General features: G+C 34.8%; 1 non-coding gene across 1 annotated transcript; it reads left to right on the top strand.

The window, feature by feature from the left end:
• Positions 1-928: 928 nt before the first annotated feature.
• Positions 929-1,038, top strand: LOC124237704 (U6 spliceosomal RNA). The gene has a single exon (XR_006888090.1). It is a non-coding gene; the product is annotated as a U6 spliceosomal RNA (small nuclear RNA).
• Positions 1,039-19,791: the final 18,753 nt, after the last annotated feature.

The raw sequence follows: 19,791 nt of genomic DNA, 5'->3' as shown, positions 1-19,791 counted from the left end.
GCCAGACAAGTAATGTTTCAGACTTAAGGAGAATCCCTTCTTCTTCAGGAGACCTCAGCCTTTGCTCTTTATTACGCTCCCTCTCTACGTATCCGAGTCTCCTTTTCTTTCTCTTTCTTTTTCTTCCTTCCTTCCTCTGCTTCCTCTTTTTATCTGCTCTCTGATTTCCTTTTTAGTGAATTTATTCATCATTCATTCATGAACACATGAATTGGATACCTTTACAAGGTTTCACTTTCTCTACTATGTGAGAGAAAATCTTGCGTCAAAGTTGTAATGACATAACGTGGCAAGTAAAAGTAACATGCATTGCCAAACTAAAAATAAAATGATGTGATTAAAACATAATTATTATAATAATAATAAAAAAGGACAAGAAAGCTTTGTATTACATAAACCCCTTAGGAGAAACTCAAGATTGAAAATCACATTGCCTTATGCTTTCTTAGTATTCCAGGCTTTTAAATTGTCCTCTCTTTGGATTGAAACATCTTCCTTTTTGATAGCTATGTATAAGGTAGTTTGTATTGACAAAAGAGATTTATGAAGGATTTTTGTGTAGTTCCCCAATTTTTTTTTTTTTTTAGGAAGATCAACCCTGAGCTAACATCTGCTGTCTATCCTTGTCTTTTTGCTGAGGAAGACTGGCCCTGAGCTAACATCCATGCCCATCTTCCTCTACTTTATATGTGGGACACCTGCCACAGCATGACTTGACAATCAGTGCATAGGTCCACATCTGAGATCTGAACTGGTGAACCCCAGGCCGCCAAAGCAGATGGTGTGAACTTAACCGCTGCACCACTGGGCTGACCCCTGTAGTTCCAAAATATTTTAATTGCCAGTATGATTAGATAATTTATCAAAAAAGTGACCTGTGACCTAGAAGTGTGTATCAATTATTCTGAAAGCTTTAAAAGGTACCCAAGTACTCCCTTTGGCAGCACAAATACTAAAACTGGAACGATATAGAGAAGATTGTCATGACCCTTGTGCAAGGACCACATAAAAGTTACCCAGGAAAAATGTGAAAATTTTACTTATCTACGTTTGGCCACATTTTCAGTTTACTGCCTAATACTCCTTTTATCTTTTTACCAAACTTCAAATTTTATGTTTGGCAAGCTCATTATAATTTAATATCCAAATTCGATAGTGGTAAATCAGAATCACCATGGACAGTAACTTGGATATTAGTCATTCCTATGCTGGGAAGTAAAGAATAAAATACAATTCTGATACTGTTAGGCAACACGGCACAAACCTTGTTTCTCTAACGCATCATTTGATTCTACACATTAACATTAACAGGTAAAAAAAAGACTGCATCTACAAGTGCACTTTATTGTAAAAATAAGACAATTGAATATTATATTTCTCCTTGTTTATTGAAATGTATAAACACAACCATGGTAAACTATGAAAATAATTTTTAAAAAATGAAATATTTTAACCTAAAGAAACCCATTTTTATATGGACACAACACCTCCTACTTCACACTTTATGAAAAGCCTATCAATAGAAAAGGTTATTGGTTTACATGGAATTTACTCTTTCCTTTCTATATAGAGAATGATGGAAAATAGAGTTTTAAGGGAGAAAAAGTCCCAGCAAATTTATATACACACAAACCACACTTACTCACACACTACTATCTGAAACAAATCTATGCCACAGATGCCTCTATACAGAACTGTGTCACTAGGTCATAAAACAAATGAACAAAAAACATTGGGTATTTTGGGTCACATTTTCCCTATTCAAATATGATAAAGAAGTCTGTGTCAATTTTTGGACCCTGTTAAGGTACAAAGGCAATAACTAGTCATTTGGTTGCATCTGGGCTCAGATATTTCAATTTATTTTTTTTATTTTTTATTTATTTTTTTTAAAGATTTTATTATTTCCTTTTTCTCCCCAAAGCCCCCTGGTACATAGTTGTATATTCTTCGTTGTGGGTCCTTCTAGTTGTGGTATGTGGGATGCTGCCTCAGCGTGGTCTGACAAGCAGTGCCATGTCCGCGCCCAGGATTCGAACCAATGAAACACTGGGCTTCCTTGCAGCAGAGCGCGCGAACTTAACCACTCGGCCACGGGGCCAGCCCCTCAGATATTTCAATTTAAACAGAGAATTTAAAAACTGTGAGTCCTTCGCAGGCAGGGGGCACTGAAAAGCCTCATATGAACGCAAGAGGAAATGCTGTGATACATGAAGTCAAGAGCATTGTTATTTCCTCTTCTAATATCAGTTTGGACATCACAGATCCTCAGTTAACAGTGGGGATTGTAGCCTCACTGTAGTAGTGATGAACTATATGGATGTGAGTTGGTGTAAGTGGTGCCCCCCAGCATGAGAGTAAGTTATCATGGATGTTTAGAATTGATGTCATGCAATGATAGTAAAAAGCAAAATACATTTTAGTTTCTTTCATACTGTTCTAAATTCTCAACAGCCAACACAATCTCTTTATTGGCTGCACCAGGGTTGACTGCTCCCACAGTTTCACCCATGAAATGACATTGTCTAATAATTGTAATTATTATAAGGCATCCTTATTAATATGATGATAATGATTAGAAGTAGTGGTAGTACTTGCAGCAATAGCAGCAGTTTATATTTGCGGGAAGAATAAAGCAAAAGGTAATAACTAACTAACAAATATCTAATCAGTGTTTGCACTCTGCTCCTCTTCCCACTTCTAAAATGAAGTCTGTGTTTGAGCAGCTTTAACAGGCTGGGTATTCTACGGCGTTAGAAGGGGAAATGGTTGATAGTATTGGAGTGTGGGATATGAAACCTAAGATGAGCTTTCCCTTGTAAAAGGAAGACAGTCTATTCACAAACTGAGATGGGAAGGAAGTTGGAGTGGCAAGAAGCTGCTAGGGTTGAGTTTAAAGAGTTATGGATGGGGTTGGTTGGAGAGAGAAAGCAAAGTTATTTTTAAAGAGGTTATGTTGTGTTTTATGGAATCTCTCTGTGGCCTTGTTAGAGGCGCTTTAATAAAGATTGAAATTACTTTTTATCTTATTTTACTTGCAGTATTTTTTTCAAAGTAACTATGAAACTGAGATTGGTTTCCAGGCAAGAATAAGCTAACCCAGTTTATATGGCTTATGTATTAGGGATGTACATAATAGTATGTATTTTTATAATAATTTTAATATTTTAATATTTTCTCAAAGATTATAATTCAATTAACAGCATGTATTAGTTTCCAATTGCTGCTGTAACAAGCTCCCACAAATTAAGTAACTTAAATAACAAATTTATCATCTGATAGTGCTAGAGGTCAGAAGTCCAATATATGTCTCATTAAATCAAGCTAAAATCACAGCAAAGCTGTGTTCCTTCTGGAGGCTGTAGGGCAGAATATACTCCTTGTCTTTTCCAGATTCTAGAGGCTGCCTACATTCCTTAGTTTATAGCACTTTCTCTCTCTTCAAAGAGCACCATTCCAACCTCCACTTTCATTGTTGCATCTCCCCTCTCTGACTGACTGATAAAGGGGCCTTGTCCTTTGTTTGTTACCATGTCCCACGGTTCCTCTGGAGTATGGTCTTTCTCATTGCAACATGTAATTACACTTGGACCATGCAAATAATGCAGGATAATCTCCCCATCTCAAGATCCTTAATTAAATCACATCTACAAAATCCATTTTGGACATTTTTTGGGCGGGGGAGGGACATTATCTCGCCTACCACGCACATAACACTTAGTACTATATTTATTGGTTTATTGGCTAACATCTCTAAGACACCACTTCCATATTCTTGAACTCTTTATTGTGTTTTACTTTTTAGTTGCCTTGTATATGTTAAATATGCACATTTGAGCTACAAAATCAGCCTTTTGACCTAGAAAAGATTTCTCTCATTTTTTTACTCTACCGTCTATTCCCTTTACTTTTGAAAATTGCCTTCAATTCTCATTAATTTTAGATTAGATTACTTGTATCTGCCACCCATGTTTTATATAATACCTCATCATTTATACAATTTTTGTTTTCCTCTGGGTTCTTAGAAAATTTCTTGGTCTTGTTTACGTGCTGGAAGTTTTCCATGTGCCTCTTCAGATCCACCCCACAGCTTTTCTCCATCCTCACTCTGACCTGGTGAGGCTGAAAGTACGAACTACATCCTAGGGTTCCTCACGCTCCAGCTTCAGTCAGGTCCATGTGGCCCTGAGCCCACTATGCAATTTCCTCCCTCCTGGCTAAGCTATCTAGTCTCTTTACCTGTCCCTTCAAGTTTAGCAGAAGTGTGGTTGCTTCTAAGCTCTACCCTTTGGGGTTCCTCTATATCCACACTTTTGTAAAATGTCCTTTGAAAAATATGCCCTCCTCAAATTCCTTCAAGAGTGCAATTTGTATCCTGTTGGAAACTTTTCAGATTTTCTGATTTGTTAATTTCTGTGGTATCTTGTTTGCTGCTCATTGTTCCCATTGCAGATTTTATTCATCAATATTTTTGTTTATCTTTTACAGTTAGTCTTTTCTAAAGCTTAGATTTTACTTTTTTTTTTTTTTTGGTTGAGGAAGATTGGCCCTGAGCTAACATCTCTGTCAATCTTCCCCTAATTTGTATGTGGGATGCTGCAATAGCATGGCTTGATGAGTGGTACATATGTCCACATCTGGGATCCGAACTCATGAAACCCGGGCCGCCGAAGTGGAGCGTATGAGCTCACCCACTATGCTACTGGGCTGACCCCAGATTTTACATTTTTAAATGATAGTTGAAGAGGTACGTTGACCTCTTAAATTGAGAAAGCAGATTAAAAGTTTCAAAATCTCTTTTTAGTTTTTGGCCATAGGTATTGTTCTAATGTATCAAAGGAAATTATTCTTTAAACACAAAGTATCTTTTCACCTATCTGATGATTTTTCTATTTTCTTGTGCTCCCCGTGAGAAGTGTCTACTTTCCTAATAGTGAATGCTGAAATTGATTCTGTCTGAAATTCCAAATCTGTCATGTCAAGATGAAGGCTTTATTGAAAAAAATTAGATTTAGCCATAAATTCTCCTGACTATTTAATGGTTCCATGGGGATTCCTTGTGGAGAAGATGGAGACAGCTACAATTGTCTCAGCAACTTCCCATCTGTGCCAAAAGGAATTCTTAAAAATGTTTTGCATAATAATTAAAAGGTAGTCACAACAGCATCCTCACTTTTTACCTGGAAGGGGTGTTTTTTTTACAGTGGGTTGAGAGTAACTGTTCACTTGACCTTCTCTCACCTGGGACAGATTCTGTCATAGGAACACTTTCCAGAAGTATTTCCAGGATATGCTACTCCCTGTAAGTGTCTCATGGACCATACCAGCCTCCAGTTCTTTGTCCTTGGCCTTAGGATTCTTCTGACCTCAATTGGAGAATCTTTGCTAACTTCAATGTTTATGTTTGATTGTTTTTTATTAATGCCCATTGTTACTGCAATATCTTGACAAAATGTGATATTATTAATTTGCTTTGAAATTTACTCAAGTGTAACTGTTACATGGAACAAATATCCTGTATGATGTTTCTAGAACATTTAATTTTTATCTCTTACTATCTGCTAAACCTCTTCTAGTTTTTCTTTCTTCTTGGTTAAAATATAGGGTGAGTCCCATGAATTTTCTGGTCATTTCAGCAAATAAAGTTTTCTATGGTCTTTGGTCTTCCTCAAAATCTCGGTTCAGAAATTAAAGTATCTGATCCCATATAATAGTCCATGTAAAGATAACATTTTCTTTTATCAAAACATATACATAAGAATATTGTTATCCTTTACTTGCCCTAAAGCACAATCACCCTGTGGAAGCAATTGCTTAATGTGTATTGTATGTTAATTCAAGGTTGCTGGACTTTATCATGATCATCAAGAACAATCATTTCAGTACCTTTTAAATACATTGCAGAAATTCGTTATGTGTTATCAACATATTATATTACAAATGTTCATGTTAATATTCCCTTGGATTTACTAGAAAAAATCCACTAACACTATTATGTACAGTCAGGGACCAATAATCACTTCTTTGGTGAGCCCATAGCTTTCTTCTTACGCTTTGCCACAATTCATCTCTCTCTTGATTTCTTCTTCAGTTTTTCAATTTGGTTCATCTCTTCATGCCCATATTCTCTTCTCCCTCTGCTCCATGCTTTCACTCTTTTAGTGAATTTTTTTCTTTTTTAAGAATAGTGGAAAAAGAGTAAAATCAGTTCATTTTTAAGTTTACATAATTTTATTTTAAACCTCTCCTCTGTAACCGCCCTATGGATCCCATCGTTTAGAGTTCATGTTCTTATTAAAAAAAAAAAAATTAGACCTTGAGAACAGTCCAGAAGGAAACATTTGGCTAAAGGGAATTCAGGGACCTCATATAAAACTCACACAGCTACAGGAAGCTTCTCTCAGCTACGGAATCACTTCTGGCTTTATAGAGTGTGATTCTGTTTACTTTACTCAAGACTTTAAGATTGTTTTTAATTTGATTTGCCTATTGAGAGCAATGCAATATTTAATCAGCCCCTGTTTCCTGATTTTTTCCCTCCCTTATTCCTGAAGCTTCCCAGATGTGTACATGGCATGTTCTCACATCCTGTTACAGACATTAATATATTTCACCCTTGCAGCGTGGCCTTTACGTCTGTTCCTCCATCCAGGTATTTCAGAGTTCTCTATTATGCTGTAACCTTGGCTACTGTAAATTTACGTTAGTTCAAATCATGTCTTGTTTTAGACAAAGTGCAAACACCTTGTCTTCAGCTTTCAAGGGGGCTGTCATATAACACCAGGGGAAGCTGGCAACTTTATGGGAAACACATGTTGAACCCCCAACATTCACCAATTAATGACTGGAATGCAAAGCAATTTAAATGAGGGAAATATGCTCCAGTGTCTGAAGGAAAACAAAACAAAATAAAAGAGCAAGAATAAAATTCTGTGGTTTGAAGTCAAAAGGACAGTTTCTCAAAGCTTACACAAGTGATTCGTAAAGAATAATTCCACTTCCAGTAAAAGTAAAGCCCTCTGAAAGCTGAGACCAAGAAATCTGGAAGCGGACTGTGGACGGCAGGGGAAAAGTTGGTGCAACTGAGAGCAGATCTAAGGCCCCAAAATATTCACCTTTACCCCCCCCCCCCATAGCTACCAATCAGGAGAGACTATTTGTGCAAAGGTAAATTCAGGGGCAGATTAAGATTTTTGGAGATAATATCATAGAAGCACAGTCTGTTGGAACTGAAAGAACATAGAGGTCATTCATCAAAATCTCTGATTTTACAAAAGAGAAAACTGATAGATTCATCATTAAAAGTATATGTATGTTAGAATATCTCTTAATACTACTTTCATTGTTCTTAATCTTTATTACTTGTCCCTTGCACAAAATTTTGACACACATTCTTCCTGTTCTAGAACATTTTAACTGTGCTTATTGAGACATGATCCTACAGAGGATAAAAATTATTTTTCAGAAAATTTGCCTCCCTCTCAAACTTCCCAATGTAAAATTGTCCCAAATTGAGGGAAATTTAAAAATTTAGAAATATATCTAATTATCCATTTGAATAAAGCTATAAATGTGGTTTTTCAGACTATTTTATTATGAAATAATTTTAAAGCTTTTAGTTTTTATGATTAAAAAATACATACCTATAAAATATAGGAAAGACAAAAGCTTACAAAGAGAAGTAAAGGAAAATTATCTGACATCCAACAATACACTTTGATGCAGTTTCTCCCAGTTATTCTTATATTTATTGGAAGAATTTTCTATATACAGATTTGTAATGTACTCTATCATTTTAATTGTATCATATGAATATATCACTGTGAGTGTGTGTGAGACCGCCACCATCATTTATTCCAGTAATTTGTCTTAATGTATATAAATGATTGGTTTTAAACATTTTTACATAAAATCTTTTCCCTAAATTTGAAAGAATTATTTCTTAGGAATGATTCCTAGAAGTGCTCAAAATATGCTAACATTTTAAAGGTCAATTTGTTTTCTAAAAACCTTTCACCAATTTATCCTCTCCCACCAGTGTATGAGACTTCCTGTCTCATGTCAGTTTTGCCAGAAATGAGTTTATAGACCATATTATCTGACCATATCAGGCTGGAAAATTCATCGGTTAATTTAAAAAGCCAATTAAGACAGAAAGCATAAAAATGTATACGTACCTATTTTATAAATTTTATATAAACTTGGAAAGTATACACGTGCATTAACTTGTCTCTCTTTTGATTTAGAGCCAAGGACTTTTACTTGTTTAGCTCTTTGCTATCATCTCTCTTGCGTCAACCACGCTTACCTTGCAATCACTATGGTTTTGTTTTTGTTCTTTTAGAGTGAAGCAAGAAATCAAGGACACTTATGAAGCAACAGGAATGAACTAACATTTTGGCCTTTAAAGAAAAAATTTACCCTCTGTTTTTATACGGCCTCAACCAAATTGATTTTGACAGGGATTGTCTTAGGCAGTTTATCTTCACTCTTGTCAAAGCATAAAATTGAATGCATTAGTTACCTGTAAAGGGGAGAGTAAAGACAGCTCTGTGGTCTTCATAGTCTTTTTATTTGGTATTGAACGTTCCCTGTATTCCACTATTTATTTTTGGATCTTATATTATTTTGAATATAATCAGGTGAGTGATGTGATAATTATAAGTGATATGAGTGATATAATTATCATATCACTCATCTGATAAAGTACTATCTAAGGAAGAGGTTAAGAAAGTGATATCCAGTAGACCTCTTCTCTTTATATTGTTGTGCAAAGAGCAGAGTCTTGACTTGAGCAGATGACTATTCTATTAGCTTTGAGTTTGTACACACTGCAAGAAGTTGTCCCTTACTTTATATCACTTATAAATACATAAAAAGCTAGCTGATAATATATATGAATTATTACTTACTGTACTATAATTTACTGTAAAAATACTCTCTGATACAAAATGCTGTGCATAACAATGTGTATTAAAAGATCCACTCTCCACCTACATTTGGTTATGAAAGTCTGATAAGGGATCAACAGTTCATTGCAATTGTAAGTAATCAACTTACTTGTTATACTTTGACATTTAGAAATATTTAAGGTGATTAATTTCTCTATTAAATATTGACGGATTAATGTAACAGAAAGCATGTGTTATCCACAGAAATGATTCTGAAATTACTTAGATTGTTAATTACTGCTGAGAGAAATGAGAAACACCTTTTCAAAAACATTTTGCCTATGATCAGACATTTTAGCTTTTAAGAGTACTTAAAATCTTCTATGCTTTACTGCTTAAGGCTGAACCATTCTATGTTTTAAAAATTCAAATCACATATTTTTAAATTCTTCTATTATTGACCAAGGTTACCTGTTAGTGATAAGGATGTGAGATGAATAGAAATATGACGTTTAGTGTTATATGGATCCAAAATTTTAATTTTATTTATTTTTCTTCATTTGTGCTTTATTTGTACTGAAACCCAAATGTTGAATGAGTAATAGCAATTATTTTCTCAGCAAGATCTTCTTTTAAATATTTTCAGTAATTCTTTTAAGCATAAAAGAATGAAAAGAAAGTTAAGTGGCCAAAGTACTTATTCTTAGGCATTTGTAAGTATAAATTTCATTGATAATTCAGGATATTTTCTTGTAAAATTTTTCAGAAGTGTAATATATTTACTCAGACCTTTCTGAACCTGAAGTTCTGATAAATTTTTTCTCGACTTGTCTTCTATCCATGCTCTTTTTGCAAAGGGACACTCTATTATACTATTTATTTTTATGTATCCTATGGTTCCTATCATCTTTTTCCCCCCCTGTTATTTCTGAGTAAAATGAGGAAAAGAACTCAGTTCTAAGCTATAACCAGGATCCCTGAACCTTCTCCTGCAAGAACTTCCTGTAACCTGAGAGAGTACACAGTGGGCAAAAGGCTTAGGCAGCAGAAGAGAAATTCCTGCCTTGGAGAAAGCTGCAGAGACCTGAGAGGACTGCATCCACATTTCTAGTACCACATCATGCAGTAACAGTCATGATGACTGTGATGGTGGTGAAGATGATGGCACTGAGGATGATGGTAACAACTGGCTCTGAGGAACTGTTTACTATATGGCAAACCCTGAGCTAAAGGCTTACGGCATTATATCATTCACATCCTCACAACAATTCTGCGGAGGAAACATAGTTGAGAAAACTAACAATTAGAAAGATTAAGTATGTTGCCCACTGTTTCACATGTTGCTGTTGGTAGAACCAGAAACTTTTTGGTTTACTTCTGAGACCACACTCTTCTAGTCTTCCCACTCTCACTGACTTTCACCAGATCATCCTTCTCTGCCAGGCTTTAGAAACTGGACTTCTTCCAGGCTTGGTCCTAGCTCCCCTTATTTCTCACTCTACATCTCTACAGAAAGCTTTAATTATTGACTCTGGACTAATAACTAACTTCAAAGTGCGCAAGGTTCCCTAGATTTTGTCTCTTGAGCTTCAAGTGGATATATCTATTGTCATTGAGGAGACAGAATAGATAGAAGGTCCCAGAACTTCTGAAAATATTACCTTATGGGACAAAGAGACTACATTTATGGTGAAGTTAAGAATCTTGAGAGGGGAAGATTATTCTGGATTACCTGAGTGAGCCCAATGTAATCATAAGAGTCCTTAAATGAGGGAGGCAGGCAAGAGTGTCCAAGTCAGAGAGAAGAATTGTGACGATGAAAGCCGAGTTGGAGTGACACACTTTGAAGATGGATGAAGGACCATGAACTGAGGAACACTATGCACGTGTCAGGGCAGGGAGTATATGGGAAATTTCTGTACTTCCCTCTCAATTCTGTTGTAAACCTAAAACTGTCCTGAAAAATAGAATAAAGTCTTAAAATATATTCAAGGGGGAATTTATATCTAAAAATGTTTTAGGGGCTGCCCTGGTGGTGTAGTGGTTAAGTTTGTGTGCTTCCCCTTGGGGGCCTGGGGTTCACGGGAGTTTCTCTGCCATGATTTGTTTTTCTGAAGATTAAAAATTTTACAGTAACTACATCCTCCTAGAGGTATTTGCCAGTATATTACTAGAGTCATTGTTATTTGGATTTTCCCATGGAAATATATTAGAGAAGGAGCAAGGTAGAAATAGGAATCTAAAGAATCTACCTTAGAATTATCTACTTAAAAAAAAAATTGGCAATGACTGTAAGCAATGTTCCTACCCAAGTGGCTCTGAGTCATTAGCCACCGTTATAGTCTCATGTTTAGGATACCTGAAATGTTAAATGAAGTGGGATGTGGTGGGAAGTGCTGTGTTTGGATGTACGCCTATTTCCTGGAATTTACCCTGCATCAGCTATGAAAGAGATCCAAAGGTTCAAGTTTATTTGCAGATATAGCAAACTCTGGCCAACATCTGATCCAGTTGTCTATGGTCAAAGTACATGATTCTTTTCTTTCTCTTTCTTTCCTTCTTTCTTTCTTTCCTTCTTTCTTTCTTTCTTTCTTTCTTTCTTTCTTTCTTTCTTTCTTTCTTTCTTTCTTTCTTTCTTTCTTTCTTTCTTTCTTTCTTCCTTTCTTTCTTTCTTTCTTTCTCTTTCTTTCTTTCCTTTTTTCTTTCCCTCTTTTGTTCTTTCTTTCTTTCTTTCCTTCTTTCTTTCCTTCCTCCCTCCCTCCCTTCCTTCCTTTTTTCTTCCTTTCTCTCTCTCTCTTCCTTCCTTCCTTTCTTCCTTCCTTCCTTCTTTCCTTCCCTTCTTCCTTCTTCTTTTCTCTCTCTTTCTACCTCTTCTCCCTTCCCTCCCTCTCTCCCTCTTTTTCTTCTTTTTATTAAAATTTCAGGTTGGAACACAATGTTAGCAATATTACCTTTTTGAGGCATTTTTTTATAAAAGGATAATTTAGAGGTTGTTATAGATTTGAATGAAATAGATGGTTTATTAAATCATTAACTTTATTTTTGCTGTAAATTTCTAACTTGTAATGAAGTAATCACTTCAGTGTGTCACTGTGAGTAGTTTATTCCTTTTTGTGTGCAGCAAAGGTGTTAAATTGTCATTCATCAGCATCTTGGTCAATTGACATGATAATAATACTACAGGAGTTAAGGTAAAAAAATTGTAATTAGAGCTCTACAGGTAAAGAATGCTGGAACTAACAGAAAAGTAGTAGAATCCTATGATTTGTCCTTGTTCTTATAATTCTTCTGCATTTTTGTGGAAATTTTAGTTAATTTATATCACTATTATTTGGTAGAGAAAATGACTTTTTTTCTTTCAGTTTTTATTTTATTATTTTTATGTTTCCAGAGTTAATTAGCATTTATTATTATTATTTCTTGGAGAAATAAAATGAAAGTATTTGACACATGGCCTTTTTAATGGTTTGCTCTATTTCCAGAGTTTCAATTCTAAGTTTCACAGTCCACCTCCTTATTAGCAGATATCTGTATGTATTTTTAAATACTTCATGACTCCTACTACTGTTGACTGACTTTTCTCTAAATATATAAACCAGCTGTATCAATGAATTTAATTTATATTTGTTTTCTAGTTTCCTATTTTGAGGTGCTGTATTAGAAACTCTTCAGAACTCATATTTCTATAAACTGGAGGCATACCTGACAAATCATGGAAGCTATTAAACAGGAATAAGGATTTTTTTGTAAGATCCTATTTAACTCTTAGGCCTATACATTAATTATACATAGATATTACAGTTTTGTAAGAGAATACTTCTCAGTTATTCCATTGACATTTTGATTTAATTTTGGATTATTAAAGGCCATATCCAGATTAGGATAATTTTTGAAGAGAGCATGCACACTTCTATCTTGAAAGGTTTTTTGGACAAAACTAGTAGAAATTAAAATTAAATCCTGCAACTAAAGATCGCATGCCTAAAAGTAGACTATGTTTCTTCTCCTTGACCATGAAGTATTTGACTCATAAGAAATATTACCAAACACGTTAAAAATGAAAAAAAATTCCTAAAGGCCAAGGTGTTGCTTAACATGTATCTCCATTTTATTCTTGCATTTAATTTTATATTTTGATAGATAAAATTAGGATAGATATTGAACTATTCAAACAGCAACACTTTTGTCATTGCATTTCATAATAACAAAATATATGGGGATTATTTGGGAAAGTTTAAGAATTTGAAGCATCTGGGAGTCTTCTAACACCTCAGAGAAATTCTACAGCAGGTTGGTTATCTTGTGTAATTGTTCCTAAGTATTCACTATAAAAATCAGATTTTCTTGCTCAAAAGTTTCCATAGCAACAGGAGGAATAAAAAGATAGGTCTCCGCTTCACTGATCCTTAGTTCTTCATAAAATATCTTCTCTTTATGCTTTCAGAAATACACATATGCCTCAGAAAAGCAATTCCCATTTTTTAAAAAAGTGATAGATTTATATGCATTAAGAATGTCTCCTTTATCCCACTACGAACAATTCCATACCCTACACACTGCACAAAGTTTACTCTTTTCTATTGATGAGATTTCCTACTTGTCGATCTCCCCCCAAATTTCCTCCATAAATTGTCTACGCACAAATCTACATTTATTGCTTCCTTAATCTCAGCTCAATACAATAGCACATGATTATCTCCATAGATACTGAAAAAGCTTTTAAGAATATTCAACATACATTTATGATGAAAATTCTAAAGACAATAGGAATGGAGGGATATTTTCTTAACAAGGTTGTGTGTGTGTGTGTGTATAAGTGTGTGTATACATATATTTGTCAACTTCCACTACCATTTACCATTGCAGTAGAAATATTATTAGCCATGACAATTAAACGGGAAATCAATTAGAGACATAACAATGGGTAAAGAAGGAATAGAATTATCTTTATTTGCAGATAATATGATAGTATATCTGGAAACTCCAGGGACTCAATGCTAAAACTAAGTCAAATATTAATTAATTGAGTGAGTTAGCAGGATATAAAATTAACATACAAAATTAATAATCTTCATATAAACAAATAATAAACAGAGGATATAATAGGAAAGACAATCTTGTTTAAGATTGTAACAAAGAAGATTAAATATATAGAATAAATTTAACAATAGAAGTGCAAAATCTATATGAGGAAAGGATTTTACAAACCCTTAGAAGATATATGAATAGACAAATAGACTAGAAAGTCCAAAATTAGACTTAAATACACATGGAAATTCATTGTATGACAAACTGACATTTCAGTTTACTGGGGTAAAGATTGACTCATTAACAAACGTGCTAGGACAAATAGCTAGCCATTTGAAAAAAGTTAAAATTAAATCTCTATCTCACACCATATGTAAGAGTAAACTGGCAATGGATTAAGTATCTAAATGTAAAAAATGAAGCCATGCATGTACTAGAAAGGAACATTGGTGAATTTCTCCTTAGTCTCAGTGTAGGAAAGGTCTTTGTAAATGTGATTCCAAATGCAAAGGAAATAAAATAAAAAATTATTACATTTAACAACATAAAATAAAAATGGCTGCATAAAAAAACTTGAAACAAAGAAGTATAACTGACTACCTTGTAGAGAATATTTGCAATACATCAAAGAGGCAAAGGACAAGTGTCCCTTTACAAGCAAAGGGACAAAGGACCAAAAACCTGATAGAAAAAGGAGAAAAAGATATGAGCAGAAAATAATTCATGAAAAATAAAAGATTGTCCTCAAATTTATAAAAAATATTCCAATAGATCATAATTAAGGAAATAACCATTAAAAATGCTGAAATATTATTGTCTGATGTGCAAAAATTATATACATAGATATTAGGTTCTCTCAGCAAGGCTGTGGGGAAACACAAATCCTCAAATATTGCTAATGGGAATGCACACTGGTCAAACTCATCTGTAGGAAAATTTGATAATATTTAAAACTACATATGTACCTACCATTCAACCCAGAAATTTCTAGAAATATACACTAAAGAGACACCTTCAATAATAAGACTACATATATGTACAAGGTTACTCATTGCAGCATTATTTGTTATTGCAAAATATTGAAAACAACTAAATACTCATGTACAGGAAAGTGAGTAGGTAAAATGTGGTCCATCCAAACAATGGGGTACTGTACAACTGAAGAAAACAATAAGGAAGATCTGTATGAACTGATATGGAGTGATTTGCAGGACCTATTTTTAAGTGAAAAAAGCAAATTACAAAAGAAACTATAGTGTACAATCCTTCATATAAGAAATGAGGAGATATAAGAAAATACACACATACTTGCCCATTTGTGTGAAATAAATACAGGAACGATAAATCAAGAACTAAACAGATTGTTTAGCTACAGAAGGTAGGTAAGAAAAAGTTGGAACGGAGAAAGGAGTAGGAACAGGGATAAGGAGGGAGTAACATTCCTTCGAATGTATTTGTTTGTATATCTCTGATTCTTAGACATATAGCAACGTTTCACAGATACATCAACTACTCAAAAATTAGACAAACTGATATGTGGGTGGAGCCCATGTGGAATAGAAACATTAACAAATGAACCAAACTGAATTGCAAATGAAAAATCTAACCATATTTAAGGAGGATAGAAGAAAAGAACTAATCTGGTAATTTAGGAAACATTGACTGCTTTTAAGAAGGCCAAAGATATGAAAGAACTTTACATAACTGCTCTAGTTGGTAAAGGTGTTTCTTACAGGCGTATGGGTTAGCAATTCTGAAACTGTGTAACGTGCGTACTAAAACTGAAAAAACCAAGTAAATATATTGCATGCAACTAGAGCTGGATCTCTCACCCTTGGAGAAAGAAATTAAACATAAGGAAAGGGCAAAAGCTCAAATAAACACTGTGATCTTTGATTGGAATAAGTTATCAGTATAAATTCATTGAATAATTATACAAATAAATTGGTATAGATTATAGAAATTTGCATAAATGATAGAAATATAGATGTCAGTGTATGCGCAGGTTACCATCTATAGGTATGTTCCTCACCTCTATTGGCTGAAGGGACTAGAATTAATAACACCCAGCCGCAACGAGCACACTTATGACCCAGATTTTGGAAGTACAGTCATGTTTCACTTAATGACAGCTCAGTCAATGACGGATCACATATACCATGGTGGTCCCTTAAGATTAGTATTACATAGCCTAAATGTGTACGAGGCTATACCATCTAGGTCTGTGTAAGTACACCTGATGATGTTTGCTCAAGGATGAAATTGCCCACAACTCATTTCTCAGAATGTATCTCCATTGTTAAGCATACATGACTGCACTTAATAAAGGATGGGAGCGTGTCTAAAGGACACAGAAGCCATCTGAAAGGAGTTCTAATGGCCAAAGCTGGAACAGTTTGATCAAAAAAATAATGATGATCATATTGCATTTTAACTCACATGATAAAGTAAATATTCAAGAAGCCATTTTGATATGAACAAATAGTTGAATAATTACATAAAAGGGGGATAAGGAATATTTCTTCCTTATAGAAGAATTCCAATTAATAAATGTAGATGGAGAGAAGGAAATAGAAAGTCAACATTAGACAAACACTGTGGTAATAGTTTGGCAAACAAAATCCATGGGTGGATGCTAAATTCTTTTGGCAAAAGTTTGAAGAGAAACAGGATACTTACACAGTGCCAAAGACATCTCTCCAGATGTTTATAAGGAAAAATTAGTAACTTTTTAGAATAGAAACCCAGCAGACACCACTTTATCCAAATCAACAACCCATTACTAGCACTGAGAAGTATCAATACATCATACACTCAAAAGCATATGGCATCATGTTTATGACAGTCTTGCCAAAAAAATGCACTTTTTTTTTGTTGCTAAGATTTGCCCTGAGCTAACATTTGTTGCCAATCTTCCTTTCTTTTTACTTGAGTAAGATTCACCCTGAGCTAACATCTGTGCCAATCATCCTTTGTTTTGTATGTGGGTCGCTGCCACAGCATGGCCACTGACAAATGGTGTAGATCTATGCCCAGGAACTGAACCCAGGCCGTGGAAGCAGAGATCACTGAACTTAACCACTAGGCCACAGGGCTGACCCCTGCCTACCTTCATTTGTCTCATGAGAAAGCATCAGACGAACCCAAACTGAAGAACATTTCACAAAATAACTCACCAGTATTCTTCAAAATGTCAAGGTCATGAAACGTAAAGAAAAACTATGTAACTGTTACAGACCGGAGGAAACTAAGGGCATATCGCAAAAAAGAAAAAAAAAAAGAAACATTGGCTCCTGCATATGATCCTGGAACAGAAAAAGTACAGTAGTGGAAATGTAGGTGAAATTCAAATAAAGTAATGTCTGTACTTTAGTTAATAGTAATGTACCTGTGTTCATTTCCAGGTTTTCATAATTGGACTATGGTAATGTAAGATGCTAACCTGAGCAGAAGCTGGGGAAGAGGTATATGACAACTCTGTTCTATTTTTGCAACTTTTCTGTTAAGTCTAAAATTAGTTTAAAAAAAAAGTTAAAAAAGAAAAACTTCAAAAATACCCCACAAACCACATTATTGAATAAATTCTTGAAATATTTTTTTTCTTGATGCTACTTTGTTTACAGTATGGAATTTATGAAATTCCTCTCAATCCATGGAGAAAATCTCTCAGGAGTTGACAGTTAACTCTCTGCAACTTGCCTAGCAGCTTTGCCTTGGTGTCATTCATATTATAAAGTCCTATTTCCCTAATGATTCTGTGTGCAAAATCAAAAAATAGTTTATTATTTGTTGCTTTAAGTTTTTGTTTTAGTCATTCCAATCACTTCCCTATATAAACGAACAAATAGAATCATATTGATTTTTAGCCATATGAGCATTTCTCTCTTTAGGATTTCTCTAATTTTCATGAAATAACTGGTATCTGTGTTATAGTGTCTATTTATCTCACGCTTATTAAGGTGGTTGCCATCACTACCTCCATCACTATCTCCGTATACACTGTGTGTCTTGCATCAGTTTTGGGCCTTCTGTGCTTATTGTCTCTTCGAAAAGGATGTTACTATAAGAATTAGAGATGCCATTGGACTTTCTCTCAGACAACCAGCTGGTTCCTAGATCATGGAAATTCATGGCTGTTTCCTTGGGACTTACTAAACTCGTCTCTATTCGTGTGATCCATGGAACCTCAAGTCCAGGAAGAAAAGGCTCTCTTGCTGAGTCCTTACCTGATTGTTCTTTAAACTGCAGACCCAAGACATCTCTTCCAAAATAACTGCCAGATTTAGTGACAGATTGTACATTCTGTTCTTGAATACTTTGCATATTTTTACACTTGGTTCGCACTGGTGTATGCTGACCAAAATGCAACAATAATTTTTGTATACCTCCTATAAAGCTATTTTTCTTTTGGTCCTAAATCATTAATTTCCAAGATTTCACAATAAGAAAACCTTCGTCACATGCATTCCTGGACATCAAAAAACAGTACCAAAAGCACAGATCTCAGAATACAATTGTATCTTCAGCAAATGTTTGTTGAATTAGTGGACAAATAACATACCTGCTTTCCAAGTTCAGTGATTACCAAAATACTAATCTTATTTTCTGTTGGAGTAGAAATAGATTCTTCCTAACTGATCTTTCAGTGTAGTGGTTAGATTTTGCTAGGTTATGCTGCAGTAATAATCTCAAAATCTTAGTAGCATACAAAAACATAGATTTAATTCTCTTGGTTGCTGTACTTTGGCTAAAGCCTTCCTGTCACTCTGCCTCACTTCTCTTCACTTAAGGACCCAGGCTGGATGAGTAGCCACTCTGTAGGACAGTCTTGGCACAACAAAAAGAGCAATGACAGAACCACTTGACATTTTGTAAAGTTTCTCAGAAATGGTATGCATCATTTCTACTAATATTTCTTAGCCCAAAAGTGCTACTTGGCCAAGCCTGCCATCCTGTAAGGATGGACTCAGTAGGAGAGTAGAGCCTTTGACAATAATACAATCTGCTACAGTTGCCCTCTTAATTAAATGCATTTGCTTTTCTTCTCATGCATATAAAATATACTAACCCCTTTCCAAATGAGTTAACTTAATAGCTCCATTTCCAGGATACTGTGATAGTCTTAACATTGTCTCTATGTGGATCCTCTTTATCTGTAGACCTATTAAATACAAGGACAATTTTTCTGCCTCCACCTCCCCCCACACACATAAAAGAGTTGAACAAATCCAGAAAACCATAATAAACACTTCTTTTCGGAAAGGAGAACAATGGAGGCACAGGGCCATCCCTAGTACAAAGCAATTCTGTAAGCCTGTTGGAAAGATACGAGGGCCCAACCCTACGGCTGGGCAATGTTCCTTGATTAAACACCAGTTCTGCTCTCTGGGACTAGCTTCCAAATCCCTGTTGCTCTCTGGCTCTTGACTCCACCTTCTGAAAGATATTATTCACCTTAACCACAAATGAGAAGACGTGAGAAAGTATGCCATTGTGAGAGAATGCAGAGATTTTTAACCTGCCTCCTGCTTATAGAAGTTTGAGGAGGGAGCATTCCAAAGGCTATTTGAAGTCTTGAATTATCAGTCCCTTTTAGTTCAGGTAAGTGGTTCTTTTGACAGTGATAAACATCTCAAAAACTCAGCTGGATTTTCATCTTTGTGATTCTAGTTGGTTCTATGTGTCAATAACCTCACTCACAATTCTTTACAAGCTATGACTCAATGATAGGTTTATTAAGTTTTTCAAGTTATAGATAGCTCCATATATTGCTTTTCTAACTCTGAGTGATGATGTTTCATTTATTTCTCAGTCACAATCTCTCTTTGATATCCTGTAACTAAAATTGTGAATTATAGAATTTAACACTAAT

This window comes from Equus quagga, chromosome 3, assembly GCF_021613505.1.
Source record: "Equus quagga isolate Etosha38 chromosome 3, UCLA_HA_Equagga_1.0, whole genome shotgun sequence".
Classification (NCBI taxonomy): Eukaryota; Metazoa; Chordata; class Mammalia; order Perissodactyla; family Equidae; genus Equus; species Equus quagga.
This window is presented reverse-complemented; position numbering and strand designations above follow the sequence as displayed.